Source organism: Fusarium redolens, assembly GCF_020744475.1.
Source record: "Fusarium redolens strain MPI-CAGE-AT-0023 chromosome Unknown BKA55scaffold_38, whole genome shotgun sequence".
NCBI lineage: Eukaryota > Fungi > Ascomycota > Sordariomycetes > Hypocreales > Nectriaceae > Fusarium > Fusarium redolens.
The window spans coordinates 219,237-228,417 of NW_025763701.1; positions in this window are offsets into that span (position 1 = coordinate 219,237).

Consider the following 9,181-nt stretch of genomic DNA (forward strand, 5'->3'; position numbering starts at 1 on the left):
GCGAGAAATCGGGTAACCCAATGCTTGCCGAGAGGTTTGTTATCGCCTTGTAAGCTTAAAATACGGATAACAAGTTGCCGGATTTGGAAATGAGTTAATGGAGTACAAAGGGTATCTTGAAGCCTTAAAAATTGGATGAGATCGGCTTCAACGGTCGGGCCGAGCCGCTGTTGATCTGTATGAGCCTCTTTTTTAGGCATAATGCCTTGAAGTCGGTCCTGTAAGCTTGATCGGGGTACGGAAGCTTCTTTAGCAGCCTTGACTTGTGATTGGCCATTTTGAACAAGGTTAATTGCTTTAAGCATATCTTCTTCTGTATAAGAAGGCATATTGGATTAAGACCAGATGAAAATCAGGGTATTATATCGACTTTTTGGGTAATTGAATTGATGAAAGTTATGGTGTTGAGGCTGAAAGCGGGGTGCCGGGTTCCCGGGGTGCCGGGTTCCCGGTCCCGTGACTTACATAACGTGCTTGATAAGCGAGTGAGCCAGACAAGCGAGTGAGCCACATATCTTAACCTTCCAAATTAAATTCGCAATAAAAACACCACAATCTATCTGATCAATTAAAATTAATTGTTATACTATTCCCTATTGACCTCAATTGCCTCCTGACAGGTCCTTGCATTATGCCCGGTCTTTCCGCAAATACTACACTGCCGAACCTTTGCTCCTTGTGACCTTCCGCGACCACCTCTCGAGGATTCAGCTGTTAGCTGCGCATCAATATCTATCTGATCAATTGCTTGTAATGCTTCCCCTATAGTTAAAGGCCCTTCTTTCTGTACCTTAGTCCTTTTTCCCCTCCGGCGTCGCCCTACTGTCTTATTCTCTTGTTCAAGTTGTCGAACCCTATCATCTAGTAAGACCATCTTATGCATAAGAACAGTTGTTGCCTTCTCAAAATGCTTTACGGCTTCAATTATTGACTCAGGGGAGCTGCTCTTATGATTTCTGATCCTTCCTTGCAGATACTTAGAATGCGATTGGGCCTCTAGCACTGTCTTTGGGGTCCTTGCAGTCCAAGGGGTCGATGGTATTATGACCTCTACGGGAGGCGTCGGAGTCCGTAGCTGCACATCAAGCTTCGAGATGACATTTTCTGGGTTAAAGGGAGCAAGCCCAGCTCCTCTGAAACCTCCCTTGATATTGCTTTCTGTAATAGCAGCTTGGTGGGCGGCGTAAAAGGCAGGAAAGAACTCAGTCTTCTTAATATAGGTTATATTGCATCTGATCAGATGCTCTATTTCTCGACCATATGCCTTTTTCAGCGGCCCAAAGCACCCTACGTCAAGAGGCTGAAGTAGATGAGAGGCATGAGCAGGCATACAGAGCGTGATAATCTTGTTCTCTTTGCAATATTTCTCGAATTCGACGGAGTGGTGACTTTCGTGACCATCAAGGATCAAGAGGCGATAGCGACTGTTCGTTCGCTTAGCTGTAGCCCGATCAAAGTGCTTTAGCCACTCGAGACCCAGCTTATTATTAGTCCATCCATTTTCGCTCAATGCAATAACCCAATCGCCGGGGAGGTCGCATTCTTGGTACCAATTGGCAAGGTGATCCTTGCCTGCACCAATGATAAACGGCGGGATCGATTGACCGTCCGCATTGATCCCCTCGATCACAGTAATCCATTCGCGGTTTCCAGGCTGTACTTGCTTTGGTCTTCCTTGCCTGTAAGAGCTTGTGACGACTGTTCCGGGCTCAATTACGCCCATCATAAAGCCGGTCTCATCAAAGTTCCAGATATCATCTGATCGGATACCGTATTTCGCGATTGTATTCTCTACAAGCCGAAACCAGCCACGAATAATAGTCGGATCTTCGCATTTAGCTCTCTGATAGTCATACCTCCGAGATAGACGTGTCTTTAGCTCTGGTTGTCGCTTGACGAAGTTATAAGCCCAGCGCTTGCCGACGTATGGCGCGTTGCGGTTGGCAAGTATAGAATTAGCTATATCTTCCACATATGATAGTCGCGAGGGAAAACCTCGCAAATCTAGGTCTAAAATGAATTGGACTACTATCTGCTCTTCCTGATCAGATAGTTTCCGTGACTTTGTGGGAGTATCACGCGTTGAAAGAATGCCATGCTGGCGGCGACCTAAGGTACTACGGTTGACATTGTAGATATTTGCCGCCCGTCGGACTGTAAGTTTAGGGTTATCTTGAAGGGCCTGAAGGGCAAGAAGGATTCTAGCTTCATTTGAGGACTGTGGCATATTTGTTGGTTGAGATATAGCTGATTGAATTATAATGTTGTAAGGTGAGGGATTTTTGGCTCACTTGCTTGTCTGGCTCACTCGCTTATCATACACGTTATGGTTAAAGGGCGCAAATTGCAGGAAACAATGTTTAACCTTATTTAGTAATTTCTCAATGAGGTGGCAGGTTTCTGATTCGGAATACATATTCCGAGTGACTATTAAAACGACAAGTCTTTCCAGCCTTTTAATGAATCAGCCCTACTCAATAGGCCAACAACAGTCTTTACAATGGGTGCAACACAGTCAACTGATAAGCCGATCGTGCATACTACGAGCAAGGGAAGGCTCAAAGGCATCCAAAGGATTGACAATGTAACACAGAAGCCATCTTATTATCGGTTTATGCGTGTTCTATATGCTCTGCTGCCTGTTAGCGACCGGAGGTGGCGTCGTCCAGAAAAGCTCCCGACAGACTTTTCATACGATGATGCAAATGGTGTCGCCGGTGATTACACGGGATTTCCCTCCGTCTGCCCCCAGCCTCATTACGCACATGGAGCAGCAGAGGTGCCGAACCCGGATCGCGATCCAGAGCCGGAAACAGTCTTCGACGAGGATTGCCTATACGTTAACATTTGGGTAAGTCGCCCACCCTAGTTTTGGCCCACCCCTGGCTTTAGCCCGCTCTATTTAGCCTACATCGCACAACTGGTATATCGACGTAACTAGGCCGCAGCAAAGTCAAATTAAATGCTAAAAATACAAGGAAAATCGCATTTGGCGCTCTTTACTCGCTTTCTTCATCTGCACCTGAATCTCGCTCTATATAGCATTTTATTAGTCGCCGATTACGTGCCGACCGTCAAGCCAGTGCCGGTTCCTCTTCTAACTCAGAGCTACTCTCCCCCTCCACGATAATGACCTCTTATACCGCGTTTCTTGCCTTCCAAACACGTTATTAAGGCTCTCGATTAGCTTGCGCAAGTATCTGCATAAGGCTTGTAAAGCGTTTATTCAGATCTTAGATAATTTTATAACGTTTAGCCGGTTTTGCCTAGGCAAGTTATACCCGCAAGCGTTCGATCTTACGGTCCCTTAGTATAACCTCTATCGCAACTTTATCCAATGCTATAGCGGCTTTTCGAATAGACAGTCATAAAGTAGGAAAGCTGCTCTTCTCGGCAAATAGCTTTACGACATCGCCGCCGCGTTTTGGTGTTAAAATATCCGAGGTGACAGGTAGTGGTATAGCTAGCCGTTTAGCCACCACGACCTATCGAGAATTTAGAGGTTTGGCTATGCTTTTAGGGTATAAGCCTATTGCCTTCTACCTAGATTAAATGTTTTCCTTTCAAAGACCAATTTCTCAAGCTTTCATATAAAATTCGAGAAAGTTTGCCTTTCTAACCTTTATCATATCTATCAAAGCCATATACTCCCTAATTAACCTATGATAGGCCGTTTTTAAACTAGAAAAGCAGCCGAGATCTAAGGGCTAGAGGACATAGGAAGTATAAGCAGGGAAAAAGAGTAAGTAAACATTATTTAGGTAACATATAGTCATAAATTCATCTAAGGTATAACTGCTATAACTATCGACAATAAGTAGGCAACCATCGGCTATATCCTCAGGTTACATTTAGGGTAAAAACACCTTCCCTAGCCACTTGATAGCAATATTATTACTTATCTACCCGTTTTCTGAAAAGGTAATATGCCAGCTAGGATGCTTAGCTAGGAAATCCTTCTTGAACCATTATTCTTAGATACTTTTGGCCTTAAAGATAACCAGGGGGTTCAAAGCGACCCCAAGCGCCGAGATACACTCCACAATAGATATCCAAGTCCAGGCATTTATCGTTTTAACTAGTACCATGTTAGGGTTCTTCTGCAAGGAGCCGATAATAAGCCTGTTAATGCTTTGGCCCTCCATAATGCCATCCTTATTGGCATTATACCTCCGCCAGGGAGGGATCTAGCTTACAGTCTTGTATAGGTTAAACAGGTGCCTGATATTATCTAGAGTGGCTGCATTTATATGCTTCTAGTCAGTTTAACGGCCTAACTTTATCTTAACGGCCAAATGGCGCTCCACGAAGTAACTAGACTACTTCCTCCCTAAGGGCTTGTGGTCACCTTATTATTTAAACACGCTGCTAGCAATTGCTCGCACTTATGCGTGTATTGGCGCATAACCGAGGGCCTCCTGCCGCAGAATCTATTGCTTAAGATGTTCTTCTTAATTAGCCGTAAGCCGCTGTTAGTCGTCATATGCCGTACATTAAGGTTAGGCACCATTAAGGCAGGCACAAAGTGTCCCTCTTAGTACACCATATCATGTAGCAGCAGTCCTAACGGCAACCCTATTCCTGACATCTATAATGGCGTTTTATAGGTCCTGCTCAGTATATTCAGGCATTTCGAACCTAGAGAGGAAAATACAAAAGAAAGTATGTTAATTGGAGAAAAATTCGATTTTTAATAATTTATCGTAGGTGGTAGCGCTGATCTGACGCGTGGGACGGAGCGCGTTTGTGGGGTGGACCAAAGCCAGGGGTGGGCCATAACTAGGGTGGGCGACTTACCTGCTCAAAGCTCACCGCCTGACGGCTGGCCAGTCCAGTTCTACATTCGTAAGTTCACGTGTACACTACCGTGGTTGATTCCTTTCCTAACTATTTAGGGCAGATGGTAGCTGGCTTTAAGTTGGCGAGGCAAACTATATAAATAAGTATAATCCATTTTATCTTATGCAGGAATTCCCCCGCATTATTATAGCTCCTGCATATCGACTTAATCTATTTAGCTTTATATCTTTCTCTAGTCTCCAAGGGGACTGTGCGGCCTATGCCCCAGGAAACTATAGCTTCTGGGACTAGCGTGCTGCCCTTGAATAGATATATGCGAATATCGCGGCATTTGGCAGCAACCCTAAGAATATTTCCCTTAGAGGTCTATCTGCAGGTATATATTTATCTATCTTCTAACTAAACTATAATATTAGACTTCTAAATAAGGCCGATTGATTAATTAAAAGAGTCTACTTATACTCTAATGCAGTTAGAGTTTAGCCAAACTATATATCTTCTCCTATACTTAAAGCCTAAGTTGATAAGCTTCTTATAGAGTGTAGTATTTTAATAGGCCTTTCTCCTTAATAAAAAGTTAATGCGCTGTAAAAAGTGCTATTAGAGATACTTATTGAGGCGGTATATTATATAAAGTAATATACTTTCCGAGCTATTACAGATAAAGATTTTATTACTACTAGCTTCTTGGCTAATGTTAACTCTAGGGGGGTTAGAAAACTTTTAGCGAATTAAGGCGTCGATATCATGCTGGGAGAGGTTGCTGATAAAGTAACTCTTTACTATATGGTTAATCTAGCTTCCGATTATAATAGCCTTATGGTATAACTGAGTAATTACTATCTAGAGAAAGTGACTGAGGCCCTTCTGCAGTACTATGCTCTTCCTACCGCAGGGTCTAATAAGGATGAGTGGGCCGATATTAGGTTAATTATTATCGGCGACTATTAAGTCCACGCTACGATTCGTGGCTTTATTGCATTATTGCTTAAGACCATGCCTTAAGAATGTATCTTAAGGTATAGGATCTTATAGCGTGCGAAGGCGCTTGATAACTGGCTCTAGCCTAGTATTGGCATGTATTATGCCTCTAATATCCCTATTTGGTAGGCCTGTAGATGCCAGGCCGGATATAAATAAGCTGATCTTGACCTTATAAGCAAGTGGCTTAAGCCATTCTATCAGTACTTGTGCGGAGATAAACCAACTTGGGGCGCTATAGGCTTAAATACGGTTAGAGAATTAAAAGCAGAAGGAAAGGTTGAGAATATGGAGGATGTGAATCTAGATAAGGGCCTGGAAGTATGGAACGTGATGATGAAAGTGCAATTGGACCTAGCCTAGATATGTCTGCAGCGGGCGTAAGTGAAGAATACTATTGTATTAGAGCTTTTATATCGGCTCGGTTGGGCTCTTCAATTTGTATTTCTCTGTAAATTTCTTTTAAAAGGGATATAACCTTAAAAGACGATATGTTATTTGAAGTTATCAGACCTCATAGCTGATGCTCACACCACGTGTTCACACGCTCTAATGGGTTTAGCAAAGCAAGCTAGAGAGTTTCTCAACATATTGCCAGTTATGGGTGTCCGATCTCCTAAGGAATTTACTTATTGTCATCTTTACCTACAGCCTTATCTCCTCAGTCCTGTTATTAGTGGAAGGCACGTCATTGCCAAGATAGCTATATTCCGATGACCCCAAAAAAAGATGCCTAGGAGGGAGGAGATATGCCGGTCCTCACATCTAGAACCCGATCACCTTGAGCCATGCTGGAGCTTGATCCGATACGACAGTTGCATCCGTAGTGCATAGGGATGTTATCAGCACGGTTGGACATGCCCCTTTAGTCGTTTGGCCAGCATTTTTAACCAATCATCGCTGCAAAGTGGGCCTAGGTATCCACACACACAATCTGAACATTTACATCAGTGGGTTGCGATAAGGGCGTTCACCTGCATTCCGCCTGGTGAGTGAGTGTACGATTACCCCAGGGTATCTCGGAATCATCACAATATCGTTTTCGCGTTGAGAGCACCAAGCGTTTACAACTTAGATATAAAGCACTCTTTTGTAGCTCCCAACATCGACCTCGCCATTGAGCTACAGTCCAATCCTCCAAGACCAACATCTGCCTCGGGCCGCATTTTTATACTTACACCAACCCTCAAACGTATCTTTCCCCTAGCGATGGCCGACAAGACCTCAGAGCCAGTAGCAGCTGGTATCAGCCTGTCTCCTGTCCCTAGTAAGATGGGCAAGGAGGAGACTGGTGGCGGGAGCATCGCCGCTGGTGAAAATTCCAGTACTGATAAGTCCGAGTTATTCCTTTAGCAATATGGATTCATAACCGAGTATCTTAACGAACTCGTATTAGATAGAGAGAAGAATAATTGGCTGGTGAAGAAAGTCGATATGCTGCTTTTGCCATTGATGGCCGGCACCTACGTCCTCCAGTTCATTGATAAATAAGCTCTCTTATACTCGGCTGTATTCAACCTCCTCGAGGATACCGGCACTACTCTTAACCAGTATAGCTGGTTTGGTAGCATTTTCTACTTTGCCTATCTGGTTGCTGAATACCCATGGTCCTTGTACAGAAGACGCTGATGGCTAAGGTCGTTGCTGGTTGCATCCTCGCCTAGGGAAGTATACTGATGATCACTGCTGCTAGTAGTAACTTTGCTGGCCTTGCAGTATGTAGATTCTTCCTTAGCGTATTTAAAGCTCCTATTACTCTAATTTTTATAATAATCGTAGGCATGTGGTATACCTGTGAAGAGTAGCCTTTCTGTGCTGGCGTCTTTTATAGTTACAATGGCATCGGCCTTATACTTGGTGGGCTTCTTAGCTTTGCTATTGGCCAGATCTAAGGTTTTGAGGTCTAGAAGGCGATCTTCATGATTTATGGTGGCATCACAGTCCTTTTTAGAGGTATTATGCTTTAGAAGTTGCCTGATAATATCCTGCGGGCTAAGGGCTTTAGTCTAGAAGAAAAAGCTTTGCTTATCGGTCGTGCCAGGCTAGCAAAGACTGGCATGCTAAATCGCATTATTAAGTAGAGTTAGGTCTAGGAGTATCTGATAGACCCTTAAATCTGGCTTCTGACTATCTTTGTCTTAGTTAATGAGGTAATTAATAGAGGTGTTGCCAATTTCGGCTCTTTAATTATTAAGGGCCTGGTAGATAATGCCCTTCTTAGCATCGTTTTAGGCATCTTATAAGGTGCTTTTTAATATTTCTAGATCCTTTCTAGTACTTGGCTAGTATTAAGATACCAGAATATGCAAACTGTTATTATGGCTATCTATAATACCCTAATAATTCTTAGCCTTTATTTAATCTAGAAGCTTAATTATAAGAGCCAGAAAATTAGCCTACTCTTTAGATACTATATAGTAATAGCATATATAACTTTACTTATACTAGCCTTTTAAATACTATCTTCTAATCTTAGAGGCTATATAAAGCGTGTTACTAGTATAGCAGTAATATTTGCTGCTTACTATACTGGAAATATGATTGGCCTATATATATTTCTTGCCTGGGAGGCTCCTATCTACTAAACTGGTATTATTATAATGCTAGCTTGTAGTATAGCCCAGGTGGTATTGGCTGCCATATTGCGATACCTCCTGATCCTGAGGAACAGGAAGCGTGATCAGACCGCGACTGAGTTTATTCAAGCACCAGAAGATACAAGCGCTGATGTGACTGACTTTAGCGTAAGTGCGCCAAGAGCTATAACTCATGAATAATTAAACTAATCAAAACAGAACCCATATTTCAGATACGTCCTGTAAAGGAGGTAAAGGTCAATAGGACTCACAGGCCGGATGGGACTAAATGAATATTACAGCTAAGAATGCTTTATAGTGCCTAAGACAGCTTTTAAGTATATAGATATAGTTTGTTATAGTTAAAAGCAGGCTTATTAATAAATAAATAAATTCAAATAAATCTAAATAAATTCAAATTAAATTAAATTAAATTAAGTTAAAATAAATTTAAATTAAATTAAATTATAAAAGCTAAATTTATTTAAATATCTAGATTTATTTAAATAAAGCACTAGCTAATTATTACTAGTATTATAACCCTAGGTTAACCTACTTCTAACTAATATATACCTTAAAGTTATTACATCTATTATATTTTAAGCTGCCTAATATAGCTACCTGCCTCTATACCCTTAATCCTAATAGCTTTATCTATAAATCTAAATATCTTAATTATATTATTTTTAATAACCTTTATAGCTAATAGTAACCTTAATATAGTAATTAGCTTGAATTAATTTAATAATAATATAAAAGTAAATATAAATATTTCTTTAATTATTTACTTAAGGTATAAAGGCATTAATTAGAATTGCCTCTTA